The 10,999-nt window shown below is 37.3% G+C and overlaps 1 pseudogene; it reads right to left on the bottom strand.

Annotated features, from left to right (window-relative positions):
• Positions 1–858: 858 nt before the first annotated feature.
• On the bottom strand, positions 859–1,911 carry LOC112390580 (serine/arginine-rich splicing factor 6 pseudogene; annotated as a pseudogene).
• Between the last annotated feature and the right edge of the window lie 9,088 nt (positions 1,912–10,999).

Genomic DNA, 10,999 nt, shown 5'->3' with positions numbered 1-10,999 from the left:
AATCTTATAATAACAAAACACTAATTATTACAACGACCACTTCCAGAAAGTGGGATTACCAGGCTAGATAAGATCCCAAGTAATAGGAACTATTTTTTGAAGAGTTCAATCAATTTAAGTTTGAAAACGGTTTCATTATTTTAAAAATCTATTAATTTAGGCAAAATTGTATAACAGATCGACTATAAAATCTTTTATTTTTAACTTAACCTGTTTAAGGGGCCAATATGACTTTGATAAATTTGAATAACAGGACGAAATAATGTTATCCAAATTGAATAATTTATTGCTGGTCTGAGACTTGCCTTGTTTTACACTTAAGTAGAATTTACATTATTTCCACAGACAGCGGATAATCAATATTTAAAGGAATTTAAGAGTGACCTATTCAATAAGGCAGTCATCTTGGTAGCAAACTTTTATTGAAATCTTACATAACTCAAGCTTTATAAAATGCCAACATAATTCGAAATTGGGTTCTCCCTCTAAAGCCCTAAGTGTTCAAAGCTTGAAACGGTTAATTTAAAATTAAGCAAACAAATATAACAATGACAGAAACCGCTGCAGCAGATCCTGCTGAAGTACTTAAAAAAAAAACAAAACCTAAATTAGCTTAATCTTTACAAAAGTTATTTTAGCTCAAAAGCTATAAAATCAAAGTTATCCTGATTCTACAAAGGGAGAGGATCCTTGACCTCATCTTTTTCATCAAATTTGGCTACAAATCCAATTTTTGTATGCCCCTTTTTCCGGGAGATTCGTCTTGCAGAAGAGGCCAAGTACAAACGTGGAAGAGTAACTCCCTAAGCAAGTAGGAAAGTGTTCTGTAATAGTGTGCAAAGAATGTAGAGTTGTGGGTTAATTTCTGGAGCTCAATCTGGATCGTGACCTTGACTTTGAATGAGAACTAGAACGGGATCTTGAAGCTCTTTTTGGTGGAGGGGACACAGAACGGGCCTTTGGGGGTGGTGCAGGTAGGGGTGACTTGGAACGAGACTGGCTCCTTGATCTAGGTTTTGACTTTATATCACCTTCCCCATTTTCTTTGGGGGAACGAGATGGAGAACGAGACCTGCTTCGAGACTTCTCATATTCATCCTTCAATCTGCTCCGAGAGCGCAAACGGGAGCCTCGATCAGACTTAGGTTTAGATTTGCTTTTTGATCTAGATTTCCTGCCTTTTGAACGAGAACGTGATCGACTTTGCTCTGAGACCTGGACCGGGAGCAACTTTTTGAGATACTTCAAGATCTACTGCGGCTGCTCCTACGACTTCTACTTCGTGACCTTCTTCTAGTCCGTGACCTTGATCTGCTTCAAGAATAAGACCGCCTGTGGATTGTTCGTGGTTTATCTTCCATTAGTCTATTTCTCCCATTGATTTCTGTACCGTCCAGCTTATCCAAAGCACGCTTCATGTCCGAGTAGGAGCGAAACTCACTGACGCCTTCATTTGTGCGTTCTTCGTGATCATCCACATAGGTTACTTCACCTGCTCGTCTCATGAAATCCTTTAAATCTCGCCAACTGCAAAGACTAGAAAGGTGTTCTACAATAAGCCTGAATTCTGCGCGTACAGTGGTCCAGATTCACTTCTGCCAGAGGTTCTCCGACTGCCGTATCTGCCTCCACCACTGCGGCTTCCGTAGCTGTAGCTGTAGCTGCCACGCTCGCCGCGCGGCCCCCAACATGCTCCACGATCACGTGCTCCACGATCACGTGCTCGCCGCAGAGCTCCCTGCCGTTCAGCCCATACACGGCATCGCCGGCGTCGCCACAGTCTTCGAACTCCACAAAGACATACCCCTTTTTAAGGTCTATTTCGAGAAGGCGGCCATAGCCACTGAAAAAGCGCTGGATGTCCTTCTCCCGGACGTTGTAGCTCAGGCGTCCTATGTGGACACGTGGCATCTCCATGGCGGGCGAGGGGCCCGAGGGTCGGCTGTCGATGGTGGACCGCAGAGGCAGAAGCTGCGGGGCGGGGGCGGGGACGGTGAGAACCCGGACACGCACCTCCCACCGCAGCGGTGGCCGGGTCTAGCCGCACGCTCAGCTTTGTGTATTTTTGACTTTTCACTTTCTTTGTTGCCTTGTGGCTCTCAGCACCACACACTGTCGGTCAATTTAAAACCTGTAAGTGCATCTGAGAGTACATTGGACATAAATGAATAATCAAGAAACTGCACGTGTTCCTTTGGAGACATTTTAGTTTTTCTGCAAGTTACAGTTGGCACAAATTGTGTTCACTGCAAAAGAGAAGGGAATGAATGTTTGACGGAAAGGAATTACCTGTTCACTTGTTAACTTTTCGTAGAGTTCAACCATATTAAGGAAAAAACTTATTTCTTACTCACTGTATTCTTAACACATAACATAATATCTGACGCAGAATAGGTATGTAATAAATATTTTTAGCGGTTTTTGAGTAAAGGAGAAAAGAAAAGCTTAGGTTTTATGTGAAAAGATATAAAAGAGAGATCAAAAACAATGTGTGTATATTTGGTTGGATAAGCTGAAAATCCCCAGTATCCAGCTTTGTTTTAAAAAAAAAAAAAAGAAGTAGTCCAGGTTCTGTTTTTGTTTCGTGATTGGAAACAAAGGTAATATATTAAGGAGTGAAATAATAAACACACCAATTTCTTAAAGTCAAAATAGCCCCAAGAATATGGAAACAAATCAAGTGGACTTCAAGCATCACTTTTTCCCTTTCATCTGAACACTTTGTTGAATTGCAGAGAAATAGAAAGTCACAGAGGGGGAAGGTCGGAAGGTATGAAGAAACCAAATTTTAAACTGAGTTAAAAGAAGAACTATAATTAGCCACAAATTAAGGAAAACTACTGACTTGAACACTCCAGATTAGAAATAGTTGACATCAAAGGATGTAGATCAACTAGTAAGACTGTTTATTTTCAAACAGAAGGTCAGGGAAGAGCAATGTTGAAATAAGGTAGAAATGAACAACCACGAGAAGAGAGAGAAAAGGTCGAATTTAGGTGCTTTCATCCATATCACTGTCTTAGGAAAAAAATGCAAAATAATAACACCACCTCTGACTTGTGTGTGTGTCTGAGACAGGGCTGATCTGTGCTGTCATTAGTCAGCTGTTGCTATGGAAAACCACTGAGGAAAAGAGAAAAAAGGAAGGTTAATAGTGCATCCCAATATTCATCTATCTGCCCCCTGGGTTTTCTCAGTAATAAGCAAAAGAAAATTTTAAAATATTCCCTTCCTGAAGGAGAATACAGTCCATGTGTCAATCTGACGGTAAAGAAACTGAGTTGGAGGTAAGATTTCAAGGAAAATTGACACTCAGAAGAACTTTATGGAGGGTTACAGAAAAAGAAAAAAGACTTAAAAGAATAAAATGACTTTCCAAAGGCATCAACAAAAATCATCTATGATTTTTCAATAATAGAGATTAAAAGGCCAATGATAGCATCTCTTCAACAGTGTATTTATTTAATATCTTAATTTCTAACATTGTACAAATAACATTTTCCAAATGAATATTTGTTGGGATAATGAGGAACATCTTGACACACTAATGAAACACAATTACAAGGCTTTTCTGCAGACCCAGCTGAATGAAGAACGATTCTTAGCTGCTCTGTGAATTTTACCAGTTTATTCTCAGTCTGGGATTGCATCTTATGCAAAGCTGAAGGTTGAGGAGGTGAGGAGAGGTTCAGGTGCACCCAAGGCTACAGGGGAGAGTCTTAACTGTGACTGAGTGCCTGTAAAACTTGGCCCCAACCTGATCAAACTTCTAGACATAACTCCCAGTTTATAGAAAATACAGGAAATAGAGAAACATGTTAGATGATACCATGAAGATGGACTGATCAAACTCTAGAGTGTCAACAAATAAATTGAAATTTTTAAAAAAAAAAGAGAAAAGAAAACTAATAAACTAAAAGAGACTGTGACATACCAAAAAAATGCAATGAGAAAACCATGTTAAATACTAATTCAAATAAATCAATTCTAATAAAACATTTATGAGACATCTGGTGAAATTTGAACACTAAGTATTTGATTACCTTAAGACATGATTGTTAATAATTTTAGGAATGTTAATGATATTATGTTTCAAAAAGTTTTTACATTCTGAAATTTTTAAGGATGGAATGATATGATGTCTGGGAATTGTTTCAACATTACCTGAGGTGGAGCTAAAGTGGGTAGGATTACAGATGAAATAAGGTTGGTGCAGTTTGATAGTTGTTTAAGCTGGGTAATGGGAACATGGAGTTTATTACACTAACCTCTCTCTCCATTTTTTACATCTTTCAAATTTAAAAAAATGAAAACATCAGTGAGAGCTATAAAGATGAAATTAAATAACAAAGAAATTCACTCCATGACATAAAATTATATTAAAATATTTGAACCATTTTTAATTTTTCTAGTTTTCCCATTTTAAATTATGCAAAATAACTTGACCATTTGTTACTTCATTTTAAGGGAGGCAAAGTTTGAGAATGGAAAACTGGAGAGTTGTGCAATCAGAGTTCAAAGAGAAGTTAAAATCATGGAGTTTGCCTTCCCACCATGTGTTTTAAATTTCTATGAATATAAAATTCGTATTTCTTATCATGGCTTAGAAGGAGTTCTGATCTACCTCTAGTTACAGCACAAATTGCCAGAAAAATTGATCTTCCCTGATCATCCTTTCTAACTCCTTTGTCAGGCTTTATTTTTCCTCCTAGCACTTATCCCTAAATTAAATTATGTGTGTGTATTTCTTTTTTTTTTTAATTTTTAAAAATACCTTATTGTTCCCTTTTTAAATTTTTATTTATTTATTTTTGGCTGTGTTGGGTCTTTGCTGCTGTGCACGGGCTTTCTCTAGCTGTGGCGAGTAGAAACCACTCTTCGTTGCGGTGCGTGGGCCTCTCATTGCAGTGGCTTCTCTTGTTGTGGAGCATGGGCTCTAGGCACACAGGCTTCACCAGTTGTAGCACGCAGGCTCAGTAGTTGTGGTTCACGGGTTCAGCCGCTCCGTGGCATGTGGGATCTTCCCGGACCAGGGCTTGAACCCGTGTCTCCTGCGTTGGCAGGCGGATTCCCAACCACTGTCCCACCAGGGAAGCCCTGTGTGTGTATTTCTGTTCATTGGTTTCCTTATTCTCTCTCTAGAATGTAACATTCATGATGACAGTATTTTGCTTTGGTCATGACTGTAACCCTAGCATTTAGAAAAAGGGTTAGCCCATATTAGGCACTGAATAAATACTTGCCGCAAATGAATTCTGAAATCCAAACACATGTATTTATGACAGATAGTTACCTGGGCTTTGTTAGAATTATTTTTGTGATAGGGAGCTCACAACTTCATAGAGCATGCATTCCATTGCTGGACAGCAGCCATTGTTGGAAAGTGCTGCCTCCTGTATTAGGCTGAATGTTTCTTCTACTTTTCACTCACTGCTCTTAATTCTCCCTTCAGGTGCTGTATGAACATCGCTACCATCTGTATTGAATAAGGATGAGCTCCTTTCCTCAGTGAACATTCGGCCAAAGGTGTCCTCTTGCTTGGAGTGCATACTAGTGTTTATTTGGGACCCATAAACAGTTATCACCCAAAGTCAAGCTGCCATTCTGGAGTGCTGCCAGAACCAGGTCTGGTGTCCATTGAATCTCTTTCTCTTTCTCTCTCTCTCTCTCTCTCTCTGTTTCCACTGCATCAGGGGTGGGTAAAATTTTTCTGCAAACCCTTGGAACAGAAGGGGTATGATTGAATCTCATTTCCCAGAGAGTAGAGGTCCCCACCCTTGAAAGTCATATGTTTAACAGAAGAAGCCCTAAGATGACACCACTTTGGCCCACTTCTTTTTTTTTTTTTTGAGAAAAGCTACCCTTACTACAAAGGCAACTTCCCTTCTAAGGATAAAATGGTGACTTTCTGATACCAATCTCATTAGGGACAGAAATAAAACAAAATAAAAACCCAGCTCACCATATGGACTTCGTATATGACTTCAATATGGGCCTTAACAGAAAAACTATAGCTTGTTCATATATACATCGCCTTATATCCACTCTATAAAATAAAAGGGCCATTTGTCTCCATGGGTGAAGAATCCAGACAGGACTAAGATGACTGGGATTAGAAATATGTCACTAACTTACTATGTTAGTAAAATCAGAGCAATGTAATACATAGGAATTCCTAAAGAGGGTTCATATCAAAATTACATTTTAGAAAAAAAAAATATTGACATGTTTGCTTTCTAATACATTGTCAGAATATTTGGAACTTTCCAGAATGTGTGGAGGAATGATATCCCATCAAGTTTTCTGAGTGGTGGAAGAATAGGTTTGCTTCGCCAACTTGTTACATAAGAAAAACATATGTCAACCCAAGGGTACTCTGAGATTACTGCATTTGTACTAAAATAAATAGATGAATGATGATTTGAATATTTCTAAAGCATAGATATACATGTTTCACCTACCTAGCTGATGTTTCTAAAAAGAAATTTCCTAACAGTTTTTTATGAATAAAGCAGACAAATTTTCATTGTCACATGAATGAGAAAGAAAGAAACAAAAACCAGAATTCTGAAGAGCTCCAAATTGTTTCAGGAAATGTATTATGTATTTAATTTATTTTTCCCATAATATTGATACTTCAAAATAGATACACAATCTCTATTTTACAAATAAGGAAATCTCAATTAAGAAATGCAACCTGCCAATGGTCTCATAAATAATTAATGGTAAATTTAGGTTTGAACCTATTTCTAATTAGTTCCATTATAATATGTTGCCACATTAGTGCATTTAGGGAATATTAAAGATGAGCATTTTAGGGATAATACATTCATGGTTTTAAGAGAATCAGAAGTAACTAAAATTAACAGTGACAAATTTGTGTGTGAGCATATGTATCTTACTTTTATGAACTGAAATCCACACAGTACTTTAAATCTGTAGGAACTTTAGCTCTCTACTATGACTGGATAATAACACAACTTTTCTATTTCTGATGTCATCCTTCACTCTAGATAAGTGAAACACACATGTGCATGAATTAAAAGACATCCCAGGGAGTGTTCATTACACAACCTTTTGTAAATTGTTCTTTATGGTATGTTTTATGCTACTGAAGGATTGAAACATATATGTGGCCACAGCTTTGAATTCCTATTAAGAAGAAAGATTAGAGAGGTTCTCTTCTAAAACTGAGAGGGCTCTGGAGAAGGATGGTAAAGTGACATACTCTAGACACAGACTAGAATTCTGTTTCCTCCACATACTAGGTATGTGACATTGGTGAGTAAATACACTAAGTAGCCATTTCTCATTTTGTAAAATATGGATAATAATAGTGCATGTCTCATAGGGTAATTATAAGGATTACATAAATTGATGTAAGCAAACAACTGAAAATAGTGCCTGGCGTGTATTAAACACTACTTAAATGTTAGTTGCTATTATTACTATTATGCTCTTTTACGGCTGGATTCAAAGAAGAGTTTATTCTAATAGAATGAAGAGACTCTGTAAAGGGAACTTCTGTCTTCCAGTTTCTGCAAGTGTTAAATTTAACATTTTCTGTCTCCAAACACTAGACTCTTCTTTGAAAATCATCAGGTAACACATTTATTTTATTAATAAATTTTTATAAAAAACTCATAAAAGCTATCTCGTAAAGCATCACGAGTTATATGGTTAGGGTAATATTTTAAACTTACAAACTTTAATTCAATTTTATAAATAAACTCACACTGATTGTGTTATTTGTATTTAGATTTCCCAGACATCTAAAAAGTATTATCTTTTTTTTGTTGTTTTTTGTTTGTTCGTTTATTTTTTTCCGGTACGCGGGCCTCTCACTGCTGTGGCCTCTCCCGTCGCGGAGCAACAGGCTCCGGATGCGCAGGTTCAGCGGCCATGGCCCACGGGCACAGCCGCCCCGCGGCATGTGTGACCCTCCCGGACCGGGGCACGAACCCGCGTGCCCCGCATCGGTAGGCAGACCCCCAACCACTGTGCCACCAGGGAAGCCCTAAAAAGTATTATCTTCATGGAACTGAAAACAGGATTCTGTTTCCATGAAATAATTCTCTCTTCTGATGTAAAACACTTAAGTCTACTTAATTTATGCACTTTACACAATTTTTATTTATGTTGATTTGTAATATTTGCTAATTTATTAAATAGGAAATGTCATGTGAACACATAATCCAAGATTTAGTCCAAAGCAAAGAATCCACATTATTTTTTTAAATTAATATTTGCTTGACATCAAAGACTCAAATTGAAAATTCCTATACTTTAAAGATGTTTGCAAACCTTAATATCATGACTTTTATTATAATGTTTCTGACTAATATTATCAAAAATTAAAATAGATATCCAATTCTTTACTTTTAGGTAATATTGGAAACTACCACCACGTTTAGTTTTACATAAATTCCTCATTCAATCATTCATTCACTCACTTGTTCATTAATCACTGATCAAACCTTCTCAAACAGCAAGGAGTATTCCAAATTCTCAAGCTTTTTGTAGAACAAGTAACATTTCATGTTTAACTGTTTTCAGATAGCCAGTGTATTTTAATTTAGGGGTTTGTAAAGTAATATCATAAATACCATCTTATCTGATAAAATTAGGGTAAGAACATGCATAAAATAATTATAAATTAAGAACATTTTATTAAATGCGCTAATGGAGTTTCAAAGTATGGCAGGAATAGTGACTGATAGAAAAAATTACAGTGAAGAGGATTGGGGAAGCCTTCATGAAGAAAAACTGCATTTGAGTTTACCTTTGAATGACTGGGACAGAGTTTTAGTTGCTAGAGAACAGATGAAACAGCACAAATTAAGATTCAAAGGCAAGTAAGTACAAGCTGTATTGAAGAATGATGTAATGCAGTGCAGCTGGCACATAGATGCCACTTGGGCACAGCACAGTATGAGACTAGAATATTAGAAATAAGTCAGTCTGGGAAAGGGCGTGTGTGCCATGCTGTAGAATATATAGAGTTTCCCTTCGGTAAGCAAGCGGAAGTCAGCAAAGGCTTTTGAACCATACAGAGACCCTTGGCAGGGCCTAGTTTTAGCAAGATGACAGCCATGGTGGTGAGGGATGGATGTGCTCACGTGCACGGGGGTCAGTATCGCTATCCAGTCTATTACCACTCCTTTATCAGTGCTTTTCAAAAGCACTGTGACTTACTATGATATCCCCCACAAGTCACCTACAAATGTATAAGTATATAAAGTGTAAATAATCACTTACATCCATTGGGCAGAAAACAACTTTTTTTGATCTTTTATTGATGACACGTTGTAATGGATTCTTAAGGTTGCCGTGACAAAATATCACAAATACGGTGGCTCAGAACAACAGAAATTTATTCTCTCCCACTTCTGGAGGCTAGATGTATGAAATCAAGGTGGTAGCAGGGCCATGCTTTTTCTGAAGGCTCCAGGGGAGGATTCTTCCTTGCCTTTTTCTACCTTATGGTGGTTGCTGGTAAACTTTGGCATTCCTTGGTTTGTAGATGCAACTCCAATCTCTGTCTCTGTCATCACACAGTGTTCTCCTTTCTGTCTGTTTCTTCTCCTCTTCTTATAAGGACACCAGCTATATTGGATTTAGGGTCCATCCTACTCCAGCATGACCTCATCTTAACTTGATTACATCCTTAAAGACTCTATTTCCAAATAAGGTCACATTTACAGGCATCAGGGCTTAGAACTTGAACATATCCTTTTGGTGGACACAATTCAACTCATACCACATATAGGTAAGATTTTAAAATGTGATAGTCAGACACTTCTGTAGTGAAAAATGCTAAACTATCTCTAAGAGCCTTGCACAAATTACGTATTACTGAGAAGTGATTGGTAGGTGCCGTGGCCATGGAACCCCAGCACCTCACTGAGGAAAGAGCAGATGATTTTTATCTGATTTTTCCAGAAAAATCTAACTCATATGTGCTGTATTTTGCTGAAAGATCAAGTCACCAGTTGTGTTTTATTTATTAATTGATTTAAATATCAGATTGCGTAAGGTAGTTAGTTATAATCTAGGAAAGGATCATTACTTTTATCAAAGTGAATTCTCGATTCTTTCATCATACTGTTTTTCAAATGATTCTTGTCTCCAATTTCCTCTTTCCCTACTTCTGAATCATCATTTATCCTGTTTCTCCATTTCTGCCCATTTTCCACATACAAAGGTCAAGCTCTGTGTCAACTGCAACCATAAAAAAATATGTGTGGTTTCCCGTCTTCCAAGTTAATGAGGAAATGTGAAGCAATACTACTCCTAGTGCCCTAAAATAAAGGCTACCATCAATAGCCATGTTAGGAGCTAAGCCTGCACTACCAAACTGTTTCCACAATTTAAACAGTATTTTCTAAACTTACTGATGAACATTTAGTGAAGGCAACAATCAGAAGTGATGATAAAGTATGCCTACCAAATTTCAATCTACCAGAACTATCTCTTTCAACTGAGAGTGGATTGGTCTGATGGGTGTCATAGTTCTTCAGAATCATTAGGTGCTGCCCATTGCTTTCTGCCTCATAGTGTCTCTCCTTCTCTCTCTCTCACATTCTAAACTAATTCGTATTTATGTCTCTTATCAAGTCAAAATTTATTTTTCTGCCACAGAATAGTGCACTCCAACAAGTGCACTGTAGAGCGAACATCGTAAATACTATAAAATATTGTTTTTTTTTTTTTTTGCACGTTGTTCAAAAGTGTTCTCATTGGCCAGACACTGTAAAGCAAAATGTTTGTGCTATGCATATTTCATTACTTACTGTTCTATCCATAATTTAAATCACTGTCATTTGTCAGATTAGCAGATAGAGAGAGAGAATGATATGAAGAAACAACTACTCTGTTTATGCATCATGGCAAATCATGATCATTCTTTTTTTTTTGCAAGAAACAGTAAATTTGAGCTTAACTCCGGTTATAGACATTAATGATTTTCATGATGTCTTTGAATACAAAAGAAGAAAGT

This window comes from Neophocaena asiaeorientalis, unplaced genomic scaffold, assembly GCF_003031525.2.
Source record: "Neophocaena asiaeorientalis asiaeorientalis breed wild unplaced genomic scaffold, Neophocaena_asiaeorientalis_V1.1 scaffold330, whole genome shotgun sequence".
Taxonomy (NCBI): Eukaryota; Metazoa; Chordata; class Mammalia; order Artiodactyla; family Phocoenidae; genus Neophocaena; species Neophocaena asiaeorientalis.
Note: the sequence above shows the minus strand (reverse complement) of the source record. Positions and strands in the feature narration are given on the sequence as shown.